The sequence below is a fragment of the Dendrobates tinctorius genome, unplaced genomic scaffold, assembly GCF_039654945.1.
Source record: "Dendrobates tinctorius isolate UK_male_01 unplaced genomic scaffold, ASM3965494v1 ptg000192l, whole genome shotgun sequence".
In the NCBI taxonomy this organism is placed as follows: Eukaryota; Metazoa; Chordata; class Amphibia; order Anura; family Dendrobatidae; genus Dendrobates; species Dendrobates tinctorius.
The window spans coordinates 11,411,561-11,432,331 of record NW_027361859.1 but is presented as its reverse complement, the minus strand read 5'-3'; the positions used below and the strand labels follow the sequence as shown (position 1 = coordinate 11,432,331).

The window sequence follows — 20,771 nt, the reverse complement described above, 5'->3', positions numbered from 1 at the left end:
TTAGTAGATGAGGGATAGAAAAAACATGTGCTCCAGCAGATGGCAAGCGCTGCTTTAAGTGGCCTCTGCTCCTCTTCCTCCACCTTAACATCACACACAGTACAGTTCTTAGAGGTGGCACCCCAATTACCCTTGTTTTCCCACACATCACAACTCTCCAACCGCCCAACTGACTGTTGGGAACCATGGATGGCTGAGTCTGCAGATCTTTTCACATAATGTATGCCATGGGCATCAGCAGTGTACCCCAAAGATGCATAGAGTCAAGAAGAGGAAATCATTTGCACCGATTGCAAAAAAATGTTAAAGTTTGATGCAGGGCTGGACGAATTAGGGTCTGAGCAGAATCCAAAACCTCGCCAACAGACGTTAATCCTGGTGGGTGTAGGTGATCCATTCGTGATGAGACTCAGATACTTGAGGTGCCCAAGGATTGTACTGTGCTGTCAGGGCAGGAAGAGGAGGAGGGTGACTCTCAGGGCAAGGAGTGGGAGAACAGAGAGGATGAAGATGAGGTAGTAGATCACACTTGGTGTAATCCCAATGAAATGCAGCTGAGTAGCTCAGCAGAGGAGGAGGAAGATGAGGAGGTTACATAAACACAGAGTTATGCAACCACAACAAGCAATGCATCCTGAGCCCTAACTCTGGCAGTGGCCAGCAGTGTTCACGGGTCGGCAGTTGCCTAGCTTGGTTCTTTTTTTCAAACTGGCAAAAATGTAAAAAAAATCACGTTATCTATCCAATTTTTTTTCCAAACAACAGAGCAGAGTTAAAAAAAAGCAATAATTTCAGTACTACATGCATGAAGTGGCACATGCGCTTTCAACATGCGTTAATCTGGGAATGTCACTGTGCTAAAATGCAGAATACCGGGCCTCGCGAACCACCGTCCACCCCATCAACTGCATCTTTTGATTCTTCCTCACCGTGGCAAGTATTGTCACACAGGTCTCCAGCCACAGAACCTCCACTTGTTTACCCTCTACAGTGGTGACTGAGAGCCTGTCAGCTGATACGGATGTGGACATGTTTGCTGTTTTTGACAGATATTACATACCAAGCACACCCCATCTTTCTCAATCCACCGTAACATCTTCGCCTGTTCCTCTCTCACAATTCAGCAGTTTGTCGTGTTCACCTTACTCGTTTGTGCAGTTGTGCTCCCATAAAAGATTCTTTCCTCCTACACATGGCAAATCTAAGATCTTGAACTTCTCCATCTTTAATCTACTACTACAAATAATAACCTTTATTTATATATCGCAAACACATTCCTCAGAGCTTTACAAGTCAGCAGTTCATATAAAATAGTCAAATGTTACAGCATTTAAGATAATCAAACAATTAAAGCTAAAATAATGACGACCCTGCTCTTCAGAGCTTAAAAATCTACAATGAGGAGGAGGTGACACAAAGTACAGGTGCTTATTTACAATGATAGTACCACAATCTTGAAGGAATGGGGGGTAGCTACAGGCTGCATGAATGATTTATTTATTTTACTCATTTATATAGCGCCATTAATTCCACAGTGCTTTACAGACATTATTGGAACTGTCCCCGATGGGGCTCACAAACTATATTCCCTATCAGTATGTCTTTGGAATTTGGGAGGAAACCTGAGAACCCAGAGGAAACCCACAGAAGCACGGGGAGAACATACAAACTCCTTGCAGATGTCCTTGGTGGGATTTGAACCCCGGACTCCAGGGTCAGTGGCTGGATGAAAGATTCAAGAGTCTGTCTGGATCTCAGAAACTCACTCAGCTTTTATGCACACACACTGATTACAAGCAAACACGTTACAGGTGAGGATATTACATTTAGTAGCCAATCATACCCATTTGTGTCAACTTCTGTGCATGTTATCAGGCCAAAATCACCAGGGTATGTGAACTTTTGATCAGAGTCATCTGGATGTTTTGGGTTGTCATTACGATTCAAAAAGAGAAAGGCCATGTGCACACGTTGCGGATTTAATTGCGGTTCCGCCGCAGTTTGTACCGCGCGGAATAGCCTAAAATCCGCAGTGTAGTGCACGTATAATGGGAGTCTATGGGATCCGCAGACTTGATGTGCACATGCTGCGGAAAAAACCGCACAGAAACGTAGCGGTTTATTTTCCGCAGCATGTCACTTCTTTTCTGCGGTTCCGCTGCGGTTCTGCACCCATAGACTCCCATTATATCTTTCAATTCCGCAGCAAAACCGCTGATCAAAAAAAGATCAGCGGTTTTGCTGCTGATTTGTGTCGGGATCCCTCAGATATCTCTTTCATCTGAAGGACCGATGTTCTTAGGTGTGAGGCACCATATGTCTCTAATCGATTGCTCCGTCGAGAAGAATAACACAGACATAAGCTGTATGATACGACTCGGGATGCCTGCCAAGACGCCTCTGGCTTATCAGTTAGGCTTCCATATTTTATAGTAAAGAATTTAAACATTTACAGACATGCGCAGTACAAATGATTTCACAACTTGTTTTCTACAAAGAAAGTCACTTAGGCGAAAAAGCAGAGGTATTTGACCTTGGTTCACAAGGGAGATGTCTGAGACATCTCCTCGAAGAACAGATAAGGTTTTAAACAAGAGAATGCAACATAGACAGAACTCAATTTAACTCCTTCAGTTCCTATCATTCCCCCCTTTGACATCTTCATTTTCCACAATCTGGAACACTGGATCCTGCAACAACAGCGGATAGTGGCTCGTTCACCAGGTACTATCCCAGGCCGACGGGTTGCCCAAGGGAGACAGGTCTTCTACCTTCTCCATCCCCCAGATACTGAAGCCACGTCCATCATTGCAAGAGTACGCTCCTTCATGCCAGAAATGAGATGTCAATCTAGGACTCAAAGGAATAATAGTTAAATTCTTGTTGTTTACAGTCAAACTTCCTTATCTATTTCTACATCTTTTCTTGCATACAGAGATACACCAAAAAACAAGTTTCAATAGCACATATATTACGAAGATACAAACAACAATACGTAATAGACTTAGCATAATCCCAGTTATCCAGCCTCCAATACCCTTAAACCAATTAGCTGGATTAAGAAAGGAGAATGTATCTGACCACCAACTATCCTTAGTACGATCATTGTCTTTATCGTACTGATCTCTAAGTTTTTGAACATCCTCTATTTTCAATTTTAACTTTATAATGCTGTTGGGATCTATATAATGACAGCAAGCTGGTCCGATGACTTGACACATCCCTCCTTGTGCTGCAGTTAAATAATCTAATACTATGGTATGCTGATTAGTGGCTATGATGAGCTGATTTTGGACAGCAACGGTGGTGTTCAATATATCCAATATACAGTGGGGAAAAAAAGTATTTAGTCAGTCAGCAATAGTGCAAGTTCCACCACTTAAAAAGATGAGAGGCGTCTGTAATTTACATCATAGGTAGACCTCAACTATGGGAGACAAACTGAGAAAAAAAAATCCAGAAAATCACATTGTCTGTTTTTTTTTTCATTTTATTTGCATATTATGGTGGAAAATAAGTATTTGGTCAGAAACAAAATTTCATCTCAATACTTTGTGATATATCCTTTGTTGGCAATGACAGAGGTCAAACGTTTTCTGTAAGTCTTCACAAGGTTGCCACACACTGTTGTTGGTATGTTGGCCCATTCCTCCATGCAGATCTCCTCTAGAGCAGTGATGTTTTTGGCTTTTCGCTTGGCAACACGGACTTTCAACTCCCTCCAAAGGTTTTCTATAGGGTTGAGATCTGGAGACTGGCTAGGCCACTCCAGGACCTTGAAATGCTTCTTACAAAGCCACTCCTTCGCTGCCCTGGCGGTGTGCTTTGGATCATTGTCATGTTGAAAGACCCAGCCACGTTTCATCTTCAATGCCCTTGCTGATGGAAGGAGGTTTGCACTCAAAATCTCACGATACATGGCCCCATTCATTCTTTCATGTACTCGGATCAGTCGTCCTGGCCCCTTTGCAGAGAAACAGCCCCAAAGCATGATGTTTCCACCACCATGCTTTGCAGTAGGTATGGTGTTTGATGGATGCAACTCAGTATTCTTTTTCCTCCAAACACGACAAGTTGTGTTTCTACCAAACAGTTCCAGTTTGGTTTCATCAGACCATAGGACATTCTCCCAAAACTCCTCTGGATCATCCAAATGCTCTGTAGCAAACTTCAGACGGGCCCGGACATGTACAGGCTTAAGCAGTGGGACACGTCTGGCACTGCAGGATCTGAGTCCATGGTGGCGTAGTGTGTTACTTATGGTAGGCCTTGTTACATTGGTCCCAGCTCTCTGCAGTTCATTCACTAGGTCCCCCCGCGTGGTTCTGGGATTTTTGCTCACCGTTCTTGTGATCATTCTGACCCCACGGGGTGGGATTTTGCGTGGAGCACCAGATCGAGGGAGATTATCAGTGGTCTTGTATGTCTTCCATTTTCTAATTATTGCTCCCACAGTTGATTTCTTCACTCCAAGCTGGTTGGCTATTGCAGATTCAGTCTTCCCAGCCTGGTGCAGGGCTACAATTTTGTTTCTGGTGTCCTTTGACAGCTCTTTGGTCTTCACCATAGTGGAGTTTGGAGTCAGACTGTTTGAGGGTGTGCACAGGTGTCTTTTTATACTGATAACAAGTTTAAACAGGTGCCATTACTACAGGTAATGAGTGGAGGAAAGAGGAGACTCTTAAAGAAGAAGTTACAGGTCTGTGAGAGCCAGAAATCTTGATTGCTTGTTTCTGACCAAATACTTATTTTCCACCATAATATGCAAATAAAATGAAAAAAAAACAGACAGTGTGATTTTCTGGATTTTTTTTTCTCAGTTTGTCTCCCATAGTTGAGGTCTACCTATGATGTAAATTACAGACGCCTCTCATCTTTTTAAGTGGTGGAACTTGCACTATTGCTGACTGACTAAATACTTTTTTTCCCCACTGTATCCCATATTTGGTCATCTAAGTAATCTGTAGCCCTGACTAATTTATCCCACATTTGAGTAATCATAGGATAAATAAAAATAGAACTGACAATTTTATTGGCCACACTCATCTGTACTACATGTGGTCTCCCAGAGAGGCGAGGTGTATTATCAGCAGCTCTTTTGTATAATGTATGTTTGGGTACTGCCTGCATATCTAATTGTTGGTTTGGAATGATAAAGGTAGCCGGAGTCAAACGTCCCAGAGTACAAGTACCTCTTACCCCTACTGGTAACCATTTATATGCATTGTCTCCACATATCCAGTACATGTCACTAGGTAGGTCCCACAGGGCTGAATGTTGTAATACCAGTCTATGTACTAAATCTATGAACGCAGATACATTCTGAAGCATACACCAATTTGGAAGTTGTCCTAAAGGGCTACAATACCCTACATCGGGATTTCCACAGGTGGGAGTTCCTTTCTCATATCCAGATGACTCGTTGCAAGGTATATTACCTGAAATATTAAAACAAGTTTCATTATTGCCCTGGGGAAATAAATTGGAATACTCCCAGGACGTGTTATGCAACCTTCTTTCTAGCAGTATTGGTTTGAAGGCATCAGTAGAGTGGGAAGTTACATTAAAACTAACTTGTAGGCCATACATTGGAATTTGCCCCAGGTAGGTTAATCGAGTTCTATTCCTGGGTACCCAAGCCCCCCCTTTATATGCCAGATATTGAAGGTATGTATTACTTCCTGAAAGATTACCCTGCCACCAAGGGTATCCTACCCATCCCACAATAGGTATTCCAACAGTTGTGTTCCATAACTTCACATTATTTGTGGCATTATTAGCAAGTGTATCAGAACAACTGGTCCAGGCAAATAATTCCTCGGGTGGCATAGGAATAACAAGGAACGGAATACTAGTGGCTGATACTGGTGAATGTGTGCAGATCCAGCAAATGATTTGACCAATCATTCAGTAATTTTTCATGATGTTGTATAAACTTATTATTCAAGGACATTGGAGAATTTAGACTATCCCACGCAGCTACCATTATTACAGATAATGCAACAAAACCAAACCAAAACATTATGCACTCTTATGCTTTGTTAATTCCTGTGGCTAGTTTGCAATGCAATGCGTGGATCCAGGTTGGTCGTCCTTCCAACTTAACAGAAGTAGGCGTTGTTAGGAGTACTTGGTAAGGTCCTTGATATCGGGGTTCAAGGGTCTTTCTGGAGTGTTTCTTGACATATACGTAATCACCGGGTTGTAGACAGTGAGTTCCTTCCACACTATCTGGATCTGGAATGGAAGAGAAAACTAGAGAATGCATTTGAGTTAAATGCTTTTGCAACTGGATTACATAACTTGTCAAATTATCCACATTGAGTGTTAAGACCTGTGGGTAGTACAACCCTGTGTTCGGTGGTCTTCCAAACAGTATCTCGAAGGGTGACAGTTTAGTTTTCCCCGTGGGTGTGTACCTTACTGAGAATAATGCTAATGGGAGACACTCTGGCCATGGTTTATGGGTTTGTTCCATGGTTTTCTGTATTTTCAATTTTAGTGTCCCGTTCATTCTCTCTACCTTCCCTGAACTCTGTGGGTGGTAGGGTGTATGAAATGCTTGTTCTACACCTATCATTTGCATTACATTTTGCATTACCTCAGCAGTAAAGTGTGTACCTCTGTCTGATTCAATTGTTTCAGGGACACCGAATCGTGGTACTAGTTCCATCACCAGTTTCTTTGCAGTGGCTCGAAGCGGTAGCCGTTTTCACCGGGTAGGCCTCTGGCCATCCAGAGAAGAGATCTACACATACTAGGATATTTGCATACACTCCTACCTTGGTAGCTGTATGTCGTCAATCTGCCGTCGGGTAGAGAGGCCTAGGTGTCGCTTTCTTAGGGACTTTTACTGTTTTACCTGGGTTGTGCTGTGCACAGATGAGGCATGATTGTACAAGTTTCGCGGCTGCGCAACTGAAGCCAGGAGCGATCCAGAAGGCATCTACCATGGCACACATGTGACTTTTTGAGGTGTGATTGGGGCCATGTGCTGCTTGCGCCATGATTGGGAACAGGGACTTTGGTGGGCACATTTTATCCTTATTCTCCCATACTCCATTTGAGTTCAGCTCAGCTCCCAGTCTCCCCCGGTGTACCTTCTCTGTTTGGGCAGCCTTTTGCTGGAGGGATTTCAGGACATCTAGACCCAATGTGGCTGGAATACGCTGACTCCCCGCCACCGTCCACTGCTCTCTCTAGGCCGCCTTGTGCTATTTTAGCAGCCTCGTTCGCCCTTCTATTGCCCTCTACCTCCACGGAGTCACCTTTGTGTGTGCTTTTACCTTGACAATGCCAACCTGGACTGGTAACATCAATGCCTCCATCAATTGTTTCACCAGCTCTGCATTTTTAATGGGCTTCGAATCTGTGAAAATATTAGCGACTTTACCTGCAGTGGCTCTACACGCCTCAGTGAGTGCCTTCAACTCTGCCTCCTGCGCCGACATGTGAGGAGAGAGTGGTTCCGCTCGGATTACCTCATGTGAGGATACTACTGCATATCCAGTGTAGAATCGTCCATCCTGGTGGTATCTGGGGCCATCTACAAAAAAGAAACTCAAAGTCTGCATTAGGAACAGGTTTTTCATGAATGTGTGCAAACCCAACTGTCTCCTGACTCATCAGTTCTATGCAGACATGTTCATGCGTCATGTCAAAGTATCCTTCCTCACTTGCCAATACGGTCACCAATTCCCCCTTTTCTGAATCCACAGGCAGGAGGGTGGCTGGATTCAGAACGTTACATCTTTTGAGGAGTGACATACTCAGGAATTAGTAGAGCACACTCAAGTCGGAGCTGTCTGGCCATAGACAGATGTTTTGGTTGAACTTGTAGGAGTATGGCATGGATGTCATGTGGGGAATAGATTGTCAAAAGAAACGTCAGTGTCATCTCACATGCCTTCCCTATTACGTCTCCACTTTTTTCCTTGTGCTCCAGCATACATGACAGGTCGTTTTATTGTCCTTGTTTGCTCAATTTCTTTAGCTACCTTAAGGAGGTCTTTCGGATCTACATGTCTCCATTCAGGTCTGACTGTCTGTACTGCGTCTCGTAAGTCTTTGTTCATACCGTCAATGAATGCATTCACCAGTATTCTAACATCAAGTGGGTTTATGCAAATGTACCCCATGTCTGCCCATTTCAGCTGTAACCGTCCAAGGTATATCTCTACTCTCTCTCCTCTTTGCTGTGTCACATTAGTCAGGAGTACAGACTGCTCTGATTGTTCCACTGCAGCCCATTGTCTTAGTGACTCACAGTACGTCTCCCCAGATCGTGCAGATTTATCATCCATGCCCCAAGCCTGATTCTTTGTCACATCTGTGTGTCTTAATTATATGATCTAGTGCGTCACCTGCCTTTAAACTCACCAACCTCTCTAGGTCTGCCCAGGTACACTTATATGTCTGCTGTACTTCCTTTATGTGTCTGTAAAACGGGAATGGTTGGTCTTCAGGGGCAGGCAGCTGCTTCAGCAAAGCTAGCTGGTCATAGGGGCTCCAGGGATAATACACCTGCATCTTTCTTATTCTAGTCACACTTCTAGGTCCTGATGGGGTTGGTCGTCTGATGTCTACTGTCAGCTTACTCCTCAAGGGCCAATGTCCCCACTACCCACTATCTACACTATTATGTCAGCTTCTTATGATCTTGTCTGGATAGGATTTAGTGCAATTCGCTTAGGTCAGTAGCACAGGTCACACGAGTAGCTATTCAGTCTGGATTTGTCTGAGTCTGACCACAGTGTTTACAAGTCCATCTGTTTTGTCTGGGTCTCTGGTTACACTTTGTCAATCAAACATTCATAATACACCTTCCACACTGCTGCACATTCTCAAGCATCATTTATTCACTTGCTATTTTCTTCCCTTGTCTGTGCCTTTTTGTACATCCAAACATTCACACTCTGGTATTTTTGCCTTTTTCAATATTTGTCCCACTTGTTTTACTGCTTCCTTCCTTCTCTGTCTCTTGTAATTTGACACAATTTGCTATACAAATCAATCACACAACTAGAAGCAGGTTCAAACACATTAATGACCAAGCAATCACTTACAATTCCCTTCTAAATTAGGCACCATATCTTACTTTTAACTTCCAATCTTCAATTAAGTACTGTTGCTTTAAAATGCACAAATCTTTCAGCGTGTACCTTACGGATAGAATTACAGAGAATTTTGAGCACAGCTCACACTCAGCAGAGATAAGAGCGAAGGGAGAAGAAAAACTACGCAGCGCCATCCTTCCCCCCTCCCGTCAGAATGCAGCGTCGTCCTTCACAGAATTCTGTAGTTCTTTAGACTTATCAAAATCAATTTCTACAAAGAAACTCAAAATCACGGGATTTCACTGTAAGGGCAGATAACTGTATAATGAGATTAACCATGCCTTGCCCTTTTTCTGGCCAAATGCATTCAGGAAACTTTACAATGTAATGCCACATATAACACGAACTATATCATTACTCAATTCATTCAGTCTCAGATGTAGATTTGAAATATCTATAACGCATCTGTCCGGGATTCCACCACAACTAGAAAGGTCACAAATCTCTTGACACAAAAATGATGTGTGATGATTCATTCATACGTGCTCATTCACTGATTTTTTTTTTTTTTTTTTTTTTATACTCAATTACTCATCTCTCATCTTATTCAGAGGTTCTCATAGACATATATACAAGGATTCACACAGCCTGCCTATCTTGCACTTTGGATTTGATTAATACCTTTTCCAGTTTCTTTGCTGCACTACTTCCCTATCTATCCTCAATTATATCACATAACCGATTTCCTTCTTCAGGTGTCTTTCCCTGACTGTTCCCCATTTTATCTTTTATTCTTATCCTGTTTCTCTTGTTGTCTTCCTGTTAGTCCCCTGCCTTAGGTGGTGTATTGGGTAAGCTCAAGACTAGGCTCTACTATACCTCGTTACCTTCTTCCTAAGGTGCTAACAGGCTAAATGGAGTGTCTGTTCCTCGGTGTACTACGTGTTTCGTGTACTTATATGCTATGTAGCATCCGAACAGAAATACTCCCACAACACACAGGATTGTAAACAAAGTGTCCATCTATCGGGGTTCTTCAGTCATATCCTGTCACAGGCTCATTTCACGGTCCTGTGCTCATTCGGTCACATTCTTATCTGTCACAAGGTTTATTCATAAAGGGTGTTGATTTAAGCTTAGGCGGTGACCTCCCCGAAAGGACGCTGTCACATGACCCAGTTAGGCAATATCACCACTCTTTGAACGAATACCTACTGTGCAGCTTATTTGTCTACTTTTCACAGTCCTTCAAATCAAGGCAGTCACTCAACAACCTCCTCTATTCCTAGTGCGGAACCGTCTATTGTGAAAAACTTGTCCGTCCGGGATGCGCAGTATGAACTGTTCACCCAGCCTTATATTCCGTAATGTCAGACCTCTCCCATTTTGATTTGCATCAGCTCTTTTTCTAAAAATAGCTGTGCACAGACAGAACCTACAGTAACCTCTCATTCGAGCAGAAATTACATATGCGTGTCACACCCGATTTCCTCAGAGTTCTTATATGGACCTGATTTTACGGCCCCCTCCTCTACTAGATTCCCCTTTATACGGACCTTAGTTATAATGATAGATTATGAAGAGCAGAGAAGAGAAAAATTGATCTCTTACCTGGCCAGGTGTTTAGGTCTGCTGTTCACAATTTCATCAGTAACTGGAGTGGTCTGTAGATCGGGTAGTTGTCATGTCGGACGCTGTTCACACCACAGCATCCGGCAGGCAGAGGTAGTTCCACCTCCAGCCACTATAGCCTCAGTGGCGCCGGCCTGATCTTCAGGCTCTCGGGGGTTAATCCTGCTGGAGACCAGGTTGGATGGTTAGTCACGCCCACGGTCTTTAAATAGTCATGCTGGCCTATGGGCGTCGCCGATTATAGCTTGTGTTTCATACCAAGTGGTTCCGGTCTGGAGTGGAGGTGTTCAAGAGAGAGAGATTCATATCTGGTGTCGTATGATCCGTCATTATCCTTTCTCCTTCCCATATTTGTGTTTAGTTGTGCCCTGTTCACATTACTGTTTATTCCTGTGTGTGTGCGGCGCAGTGCAGTTTAAGTTCTCCCTGTCTGTCATTATTTGTGTGGGAGCTTTGGTGGTGACTTCTCACTGGGTGGAGGGTGGAGGGTTAAGTGCAGGGCTGAGCAGGAGATAAGGAAAGGTCGGAGGCTCAGGCATTTGCACCTTCAGCAAAAACCCTGGGTTGAGGGTCAGACAGGGTTTCCCCTAGTAAAGGGACACCACAGGGGCCCCAGGTATTTCAGCCTTAGTTGAACTAAGCCCCCGTGACATTATAATCGGCCCACATTTTTTCAGGAGTCCATGGATCCATTAGATTCCATAACCCGCCAGTTGGCGGCGCTGTCCATACAGGTCTCCGAGTTGAATGGGGCAGTTCAGCAGCAGGGCCTGGTAGTAGCAAAGGTGCAAACGGCATCTGCAGGTATCGGTGCAGAGCCGAAGTTTCCGCTGCCAGAACGATTTTCAGGCGATCGCAGCAAATTTGTCGTATTTCGGGAGGCCTGCAAATTATACTTCCGCATGCGGCCAATATCCTCAGGTAATGAGGCCCAGCGAGTAGGGCTGGTGTTGTCATTACTGAGTGGTGACCCCCAAGCATGGGCATTTTCCTTACCACCTGACTCTGCTACATTTCATTCGGTCGATAATGTTTTTTCTGCCCTCGGGCTCATTTACGATGACCCTGACCGACTGGCTCTAGCGGAATCTAAAATCCGCGCCCTCCGCCAGGGGGAGCGCTTGGCAGAAGACTATTGTTCGGAATTTCGCCGCTGGGCTGTAGACACACAGTGGAATGACCCAGCACTGCGGAGCCAGTTTATTCATGGGGTATCAGGGAGGGTGAAACAAGCCCTCCTGATGTATGAGACTCCGGCATCATTGGAGTCTGCCATGAGTTTGGTGATACGTATTGATCGCCGTTTTCGTCAGGGGGCACAGGAGACGCTACCTCTGGGGGAAAACAGAGGTGCAGGTGTGGTTGAAGTAGATGAGTCCCCTGAACCTATGCAGATTGCTGGCGTGGCACAGGTTCAGCCTCGCGCTCCGGGAGTCCGGAAGTCCGGAGCATGTTTCTACTGTGGTAAAGGAGGTCATTATGTTAACGTTTGCCCGGTACTACCTAAGAGGGTCACACCGGCGGAAAACTGTTAAGCTCAGAGGGTATGGAGGAGACCCAACTGAGCGTATGCATATCCTCCATGATGGTATCTCAATGTATGCTCCCTGCCAAGGTTATTGTCGCCGGCAGAGAGCTACCTATATCAGTGTTTGTGGATAGCGGTTCTGCCACCAATCTCATAGATGAGGAGTTTGCACACACCGCCGGGTTTAAGATTGAAAAACTTCCTCACCCCATACAGGTGGTGACCATTAATGCTGTTCCCCTCCCTCAAGGGGAGATTACTGAGTTTGTGGCAGAGGTGAAACTCCACATTGGGGTCCTACATTCTGAGTCGGTTACATGTAGGGTCCTCCGTAATCTCCCAGCTCAAATGGTCCTGGGTTTTCCATGGCTGTCCAGGCACAACCCGGTAATTGATTGGAAAACTCAGGACATAGTACAATGGAGTGGTTTCTGCCAAGACAATTGCTTGGCCACATGTGTGTCCGCCGTGACGCCCAGCCTGCCGGAGGCTTTGCAGGATTTCGCGGATGTTTTCTCTGAGAAGGGTTGCTCAGAACTGCCTCCACATAGAGCCTATGACTGTGCTATTAGGTTAAAACCTGGGGCCAAATTACCTAAGGCCAGGATGTTTAATATTTCTGGTCCTGAGAGACAAGCTCTGAAAGACTACATCGCGGAGAGTCTGAGCAAAGGTCACATCCGGCCTTCGTCCTCGCCTGTAGCCGCGGGGTTTTTCTTCATTAAGAAGAAAGATGGGGGGTTACGCCCGTGTCTGGATTTCCGAGAGTTAAACCAGATTACTATCCGTGATCCCTACCCAATGCCGTTGATCCCGGATTTGTTCAACCAGGTAGCGGGGGCAAAGTGGTTTTCCAAGCTGGACCTCAGGGGGGCGTATAACCTCATAAGGGTCCGTCAGGGGGATGAGTGGAAGACGGCGTTTAACACTCCTGAGGGTCATTTTGAGAGTCTGGTTATGCCGTTTGGGTTGACCACCGCGCCTGCCGTTTTCCAACATTTTATTAATGATGTCTTTGCTCATGTCCTGGGGAGATTTGTGATTGTATACCTGGATGATATCCTCATTTATTCTAGCGATCGGGACACTCATTTGCAGCATGTTAGGCAGGTGTTACAGTTGCTCCGGGAGAACCAGCTCTATGCTAAGCTGGAAAAATGTTTATTTTTTGTCCAGGAGTTGCCCTTTTTGGGATATATTGTGTCCGCAGCTGGTTTTAAAATGGACACCGCTAAGGTGCAAGCGGTGTTGCAATGGGAGAGGCCGGAGAGTCTGAAAGCACTCCAGCGGTTCCTTGGGTTTGCGAATTATTATAGGAAATTTATAAAACACTTTTCGACTGTCGCCAAACCGCTCACGGACATGACAAAAAAGGGTGCCGATCTGGCGAACTGGCCTGAGGTGGCTATACGTGCATTTGAGCGTCTGAAGAATAGTTTTGCTTCAGCCCCCATTCTGGTGCAACCAGACGTGTCTAAACCTTTTGTGGTAGAGGTTGATGCGTCGGAGGTGGGAGTGGGGGCAGTACTGTCTCAAGGCTCGTCCTTGAGCGAGATGCATCCATGCGCCTACTTCTCCAAGAAGTTGTCGCCGGCCGAACGGAATTATGATATCGGCAACAGGGAGTTGTTGGCCATCAAACTGGCTTTTGAGGAATGGCGACACTTCTTGGAGGGGGCGGCTCACCAGGTCACAGTTATCACCGACCATAAGAATCTGCTCTACCTGGAGTCGGCCAAGCGTCTGTCTCCTAGGCAGGCTCGCTGGGCATTGTTTTTCACTCGTTTCAATTTTCTTGTGACGTACCGTCCCGGGGCTAAAAACACGAAGGCGGATGCTTTGTCTAGGTGTTTTCCGGGGGGAGAACCTCGGGAAGAGCCGGTACCCATCCTCCAGAAAGGGGTAGTGGTCTCGGCTCTCACGACTGAGGTAGAGGCGGAGATTGCCGAGGCCCAAGAGGAGGTACCACCAGGACTTCCCGCCAACAAATCATTTGTACCCCTGCATCTTCGGCCTAAGGTGTTGAAGGAACACCACGATTCGGTACTGGCTGGTCACCCAGGGGTGAAGGGCACCTTAGAGCTGGTATCGCGTCGTTTCTGGTGGCCCAAAATCCGGCAGGACGTGGTCTCGTACGTGGCAGCTTGCATCACGTGCGCTAGGGCTAAGTCACCCCGAACCCGTCCTGCTGGCACGCTACAGCCTCTGGGGGTACCCAATAGGCCATGGACAGAAATCTCCATGGATTTTATCACTGACTTGCCAGCCTCGGCAGGGAACACGGTCATCCTGGTGGTGGTTGACCGTTTTTCAAAGATGGCGCATTTTGTGGCGTTGTCCTCTTTGCCCAATGCTAAGACGTTGGCTCAGGTATTTGTGAAGGAGGTGGTCAGACTCCACGGAGTACCGTCTGACATAGTATCTGATAGGGGTACGCAATTTGTGGCGAGGTTTTGGAAAGCTTTTTGCTCAAGGTTGGGGATCAAGTTGTCACATTCATCGGCGTTTCATCCACAGTCTAATGGACAAACTGAGCGCATGAACCAAAATCTAGAACAGTATTTACGATGCTTTGTGTCCGACAACCAGGAGGAGTGGTCTACTTTCCTTCCTCTGGCCGAATTCGCATTAAATAATCACCGCCAAGAGTCATCAGGAGAGTCTCCATTCTTTTGTGTGTACGGTCAACATCCTCAGTTTTGTACCTTACGTCAGGGTGACTCCGGGGGTGTCCCGGAGGAGGATCAGCTAGGAGCCCAATTGTCATCAGTCTGGAGGCGGGTGAAACAGCGTTTGTTGAGCATGAGTGCCAGGTACAAACGGGTGGCTGACAGTAGACGCGTGCCAGGTCCGGACCTGTGTGTGGGTGAATGGGTGTGGTTAGCTACGAAGAACATAAAACTCAAAATCCCTTCTTTAAAACTGGGTCCAAGGTTTATTGGGCCTTTTAGGATTTCTGCCATCATTAACCCAGTAGCTTATCGGTTGGAACTTCCCGTGGTGTACAAGATACACAACGTGTTTCACAGGGCTTTATTGAAAAAGGTGGTAGGCTTGGTGGACACGACGCCGATGCCACCTCCAGTCATGGTGGATGGCGAGTTAGAGTTCGAGGTCGCCAAGGTAGTGGACTCTCGAGTAGTACGCCGTACTCTTCAGTATTTGGTGCACTGGCGGGGGTATGGTCCAGAGGAGAGGTCTTGGGTTCCAGCCTCAGACATACATGCGGATCGGCTGGTCAGTTCTTTTCACCGTCGTCATCCGGACAAGCCGGGTCCTATGAGTCTTGAGGGCCCTGGGGTCCCTCGTAGAAGACGGGGTACTGTCATGTCGGACGCTGTTCACACCACAGCATCCGGCAGGCAGAGGTAGTTCCACCTCCAGCCACTATAGCCTCAGTGGCGCCGGCCTGATCTTCAGGCTCTCGGGGGTTAATCCTGCTGGAGACCAGGTTGGATGGTTAGTCACGCCCACGGTCTTTAAATAGTCATGCTGGCCTATGGGCGTCGCCGATTATAGCTTGTGTTTCATACCAAGTGGTTCCGGTCTGGAGTGGAGCTGTTCAAGAGAGAGAGATTCATATCTGGTGTCGTATGATCCGTCGTTATCCTTTCTCCTTCCCATATTTGTGTTTAGTTGTGCCCTGTTCACATTACTGTTTATTCCTGTGTGTGTGCGGCGCAGTGCAGTTTAAGTTCTCCCTGTCTGTCATTATTTGTGTGGGAGCTTTGGTGGTGACTTCTCACTGGGTGGAGGGTGGAGGGTTAAGTGCAGGGCTGAGCAGGAGATAAGGAAAGGTCGGAGGCTCAGGCATTTGCACCTTCAGCAAAAACCCTGGGTTGAGGGTCAGACAGGGTTTCCCCTAGTAAAGGGACACCACAGGGGCCCCGGGTATTTCAGCCTTAGTTGAACTAAGCCCCCGTGACAGTAGTCTTGGAGAGGTGCCTATATCAGGTCCCTGTTTCGGGCGCCAGGAAACTGTCGGGATCCCTCAGATATCTCTTTCATCTGAAGGACCGATGTTCTTAGGTGTGAGGCACCATATGTCTCTAATCGATTGCTCCATCGAGAAGAATAACACAGACATAAGCTGTATGATACGACTCGGGATGCCTGCCAAGACGCCTCTGGCTTATCAGTTAGGCTTCCATCTTTTATAGTAAAGAATTTAAACATTTACAGACATGCGCAGTACAAATGATTTCACAACTTGTTTTCTACAAAGAAAGTCACTTAGGCGAAAAAGCAGAGGTATTTGACCTTGGTTCACAAGGGAGATGTCTGAGACATCTCCTCGAAGAACAGATAAGGTTTTAAACAAGAGAATGCAACATAGACAGAACTCAATTTAACTCCTTCAGTTCCTATCATTTGCTATCCAAAACCGCAGGAAAGGGAAGTGACGGAACAGGAAGGAGGAAGTGTATGCTGTCTGAAAATAAAATGGAGTCGTACCGTCGTATGGGGATGGATGTGAGGCGTATGGTTGAGTTGGTAAGTTATGTCTGTGTGTGTCAGTCTGTGTGTGTGTGTGTCAGTCTGTGCGTCAGTCTGTGTGTCTGTAGTGACAGATTGTGGTCATTCGTCGGATGCGACAGCTCTCCCATGCAAATATGATGGGAGAGTTGTCCCATCGTCAGGCGGATGACCACAATGGGTTAAAAACAAAAAAAACACGTAACAAACAGTACATACAACACACAACATATACACATACTTACCACATACCACTTTCGCCTGCCCGAAGCCTTCCCTCACTGGTCTCCCATTAAAATGTTCCAAAAAAACAAATACAGCCAAAAAAAAAAAAGGTTCTGTCCCACGCTGTCCTCCGGTGATGCACTGCAAGAGTTAAAATTGCTCCTGCAGTGTGCGCTGGTCGGCGGTGGGTTCCCGGCGGTTCAATGAACTCCGGGACCTCACTTTACGGCCCGGGAGCTCACTTTACGGCCCGGGAGCTCACTTTACGGTAATTGACCTGTCGTTATTGCCGTAAAGTGAGTCCCGGAGTTCACTGAACTCATGAACTCCGGTAAACTTACACGCATGCGCAGTCACATTGCAGGAACTTTCTCCTGTCAGTGTGACTTTTTAACCCGTGGAGAGCAGTCACATCTACTGATGTGACTGTTCTCCACTAGAGATCGACGTGGGACACTCGATTTTAAATGGATTGCATCGGACAGGTTGGTATTTTAGTGTTTTTTTATTTTATATTTTTTACAGGTTATGGTTTTTTATGGGTAAGTATGGTTAAATGAAGAACATTAAAAAAAAATGTTCTGTGTGTTTTATTTTTCATATTAAACTATAGGATTAATAATGGATCGGCGTCTTATTGACGCCTCTCCATTATTAACCCGGCTTAATGTCACCTGTCAATCAAAGGTGACATTAACCCTTTATTACCCCACATCCCGCCACCACGGTGCAGGATGTGGGAAGAGAGGGGCTAAGTGCCGGAATTGGCGCATCTGATAGATGCGCCATTTCTGGGGCGGATGCGTGCTGATATTTGTAGCCAGGGGGGGGCCAATATCCATGGCCCCTTCCTCGGCTATGAATATCAGCCCGCAGCTGTCGGCATAGCCTTTCTGGCTAAAAAATATAGGGGGACCCCACGTCTTTTTTTTTGGGGGGGGGTCCCCCTATTGGAATAGCCATGAAAGGCTCTGCTGACAGCGGCGGGTTGATATTCATAGCCTGGGAAGATGAAACTCTTCCCAGGCTACAAAAAGTCAGCACACACTTGCTTGCTTTTCCTCTCTGGACTTGAAAATTGGGCGGGAGCCCACGCCAATTTTTTTCAAGTCCAGACAAGGACAAACAGCAACTATGTGTTGTTTTTGGTAGCCTGGGAAGAGGTTAATCTTCCAAGGGTATTAATATCAAGCCGCCGCTGTCAGCAGAGCCTTTGATGAATAACAAATATATGGGGACCCCACGTAATTTTTTTTGGGTGGGGGGCCACATATTCTATTAGCCATCAAAGGCTCAGATGACAGCGACGGGTTGATATTCAAAGCCTGGGAAGATTATCCCCTTCCAAGGATATAAAAAATCAAGCCCCAGTTACTGGCTTTGCCATTCTGGACTTGAACAAGATGGCGATGGCTCACGCCATTTTGTTCAAGTACAGAATGCTAAATCAAGTAAATGTGGACTGTTTTTTGGTATCCTGGGAAAGGGTAGAATCTTCCCAGGCTTTGAATATCAACCCCACAGCTGTTTTAAAAAAAACATCCATAGCGAGCAAATTTGTAAAACAATGGAGCCCTGTATTTGGATTGAAAAAAACACAAAGGAATGTGTAATCTAGTTCTAATTCACCGTAGTATTGTGTGTGGCCTCCATGCGCGTGTTTCAGTTCAATACTACACATTGCCCTCAAAATAAAAAACAGCCCACACCATTATTAATAACCCACTGCTAAAACGGTCATGCAGAAGGATGGCGCAGGCACCAGGCTCACACTCTGCACATGTGACATACATGACAGAGTGTGGAGACAACATACAGAGTGATCTGTTGCCTGCAGCATCATTAAGCATGACATGTTTGGCACTGGGTCAGTAATGGTGTGGGGTGGTTTTTCTTGGTCGGGGCACACAGCCCTCCAGGTGCAGTTGGCCCTAGGTTCCACAATGGCAGACCTCATGTGGCTGGAGTGTGTCAGCAGTTCTTGATAGATGAAGGCAGTTAAGCCATGGTCTGGACCGTCCATTCCCCATAATCCGATTGACACCCTGGGACATCATGTCTTGCTCCATCCACCAATGTTACGTTGCAACTCAGACTGTCCAGGAGTTGACGGATACGTGTGCCCGATGCTATCACATCGTGAGGGAAGTGTCTGTACGTGACTGTGTGTGTGTGTGTGTACGACATTGTATGTATGCTAACAAACTAAATATGAAGATATAAATAACATATTCTTATCCATTACAGATAAGCGACATGCCAGCTATCTGGGACCCGGCCGATGAGGCCTACAAAGACAAGTATACACGGGATATGTGTTGGTCCAGAATCTGCCGTCAGCTGTATCCTGAATTTGATGGGTGCAGTGGTGCCCTGCAGCAGAAAATTAGTAAGTACATTTTGTTATGTTGGTTATACAGACCAACTCTTCATTTTTAAACGTATTGCACGGATCATAATGTGTTTTTTCTTTACATTTTAATGCATGATGTTAAGCAACGCTGGAGATCGGTGAGAGATCGATTTCAAAAAATCCAAGCCAAGATTGGCACCAGTGGATCTTCACCGGCGAAAATAAAATTCAGCTTGTATCAGGATATGTGTTTCTTGTTAACCAGCAGGACTTTGAGGAGGTGAATATTTAGATATAATTTCAATGTTGTTAGGATGACTAAAATTTGAATTATCACTGAAAACTGTTATTTTTTTTATGACAGCACTGATGGAAACATTTCGCCGCTTCCTGAAGATGCCAGCCAAGAGGCCGCAGGATCCACAGATTCTCTGGATGGGTCTTCATTCTGTGAACCTGAGTCTCCCTGTACATCTGGTGTAGTGTCGGCTGCGTCATCTTCAGGGATGGCATCTTGTGCAGAGACCCAAAATACTGCTGCTCCAAACAGTCAAACAGCTGCCAATCCGTTGACAGTAACCGAGCCACTGGCCAAAAAAAGCAAGGCCAAAACCCCCCAAAAAATGGATGTGACTACAAAAAGGGTTAATGACACCATAGATCTAATCAATAAATCTTCCAGGGAAGATCACTTGGATTTTTTTGGTGCCAGCATAGCCAGCAAAGCTCGGTTACTGTCAGCGGAAAGGCAGACTAAGTTTATGACAGTAGTAAATGCAATACTGTCAGAATTTGAAGACCCTTCGCCTATCTCACCTTTAGCAGATATTGTAATAGGGGCCACACAAAGTGTTCGATCAAGGCGTCCACCACCACCACCATTGCCGCCTCCACAACCACCAATGCCACCACCACCACAACAGCGTGATGATCAACGGTATCAGCGACCTCCCGTTAACTATTCTTATTATGGAGATGTTAACTCTGAAAACATGAGTTACCAAGATTACAACTTGCTCAACTAGTTTAGGGCATAGGGCAGGTCCTGGATGACAAAGTCCTCCATTACCTTCATTAGTTCTGCGTTGCTGACACCAGACCTGCTGTCACCGTTTTGTGAGGCCATATTCGGACAACACTTGTGTTTGTTGAACCTTTTCTTTGTTGATGAAAGATTTTATATTTAAAAAAAAATAGAAAAAGACTATGTTGGTCATAAAGTCTTTTATTGGTTTTATAATAAATTAAGATTTACAATTTGTTTTATTATTAGTTGTGGAAAAATATCATAAGGTCTTCTCCCATAATGCTCAGGAACAGGTCAAATGCCGGGATGGTGAGCCGGCAAAAGGACACAAATGTCTCGGGATATCTGTTAAAAAAAATAATAAGTTACATCACATACAGATTTGTAGTTACCAAAATTTTACATAACAAATTGTCACATCGGCGGGCATGCCCGCCGATGCCCCTGCTGCTGCGGCGCGCGCCGCAGCGTTAC

At 45.7% G+C, this 20,771-nt stretch overlaps 1 long non-coding RNA gene across 1 annotated transcript; it reads left to right on the top strand.

Moving 5' to 3' along the window:
- The first annotated feature begins 18,367 nt into the window (after window positions 1–18,367).
- LOC141055881 (uncharacterized) lies at window positions 18,368–20,531 on the top strand. Its single transcript, XR_012221547.1, has 2 exons — window positions 18,368–19,550; window positions 19,635–20,531. It is a non-coding gene; the product is annotated as an uncharacterized lncRNA (long non-coding RNA).
- Window positions 20,532–20,771: the final 240 nt, after the last annotated feature.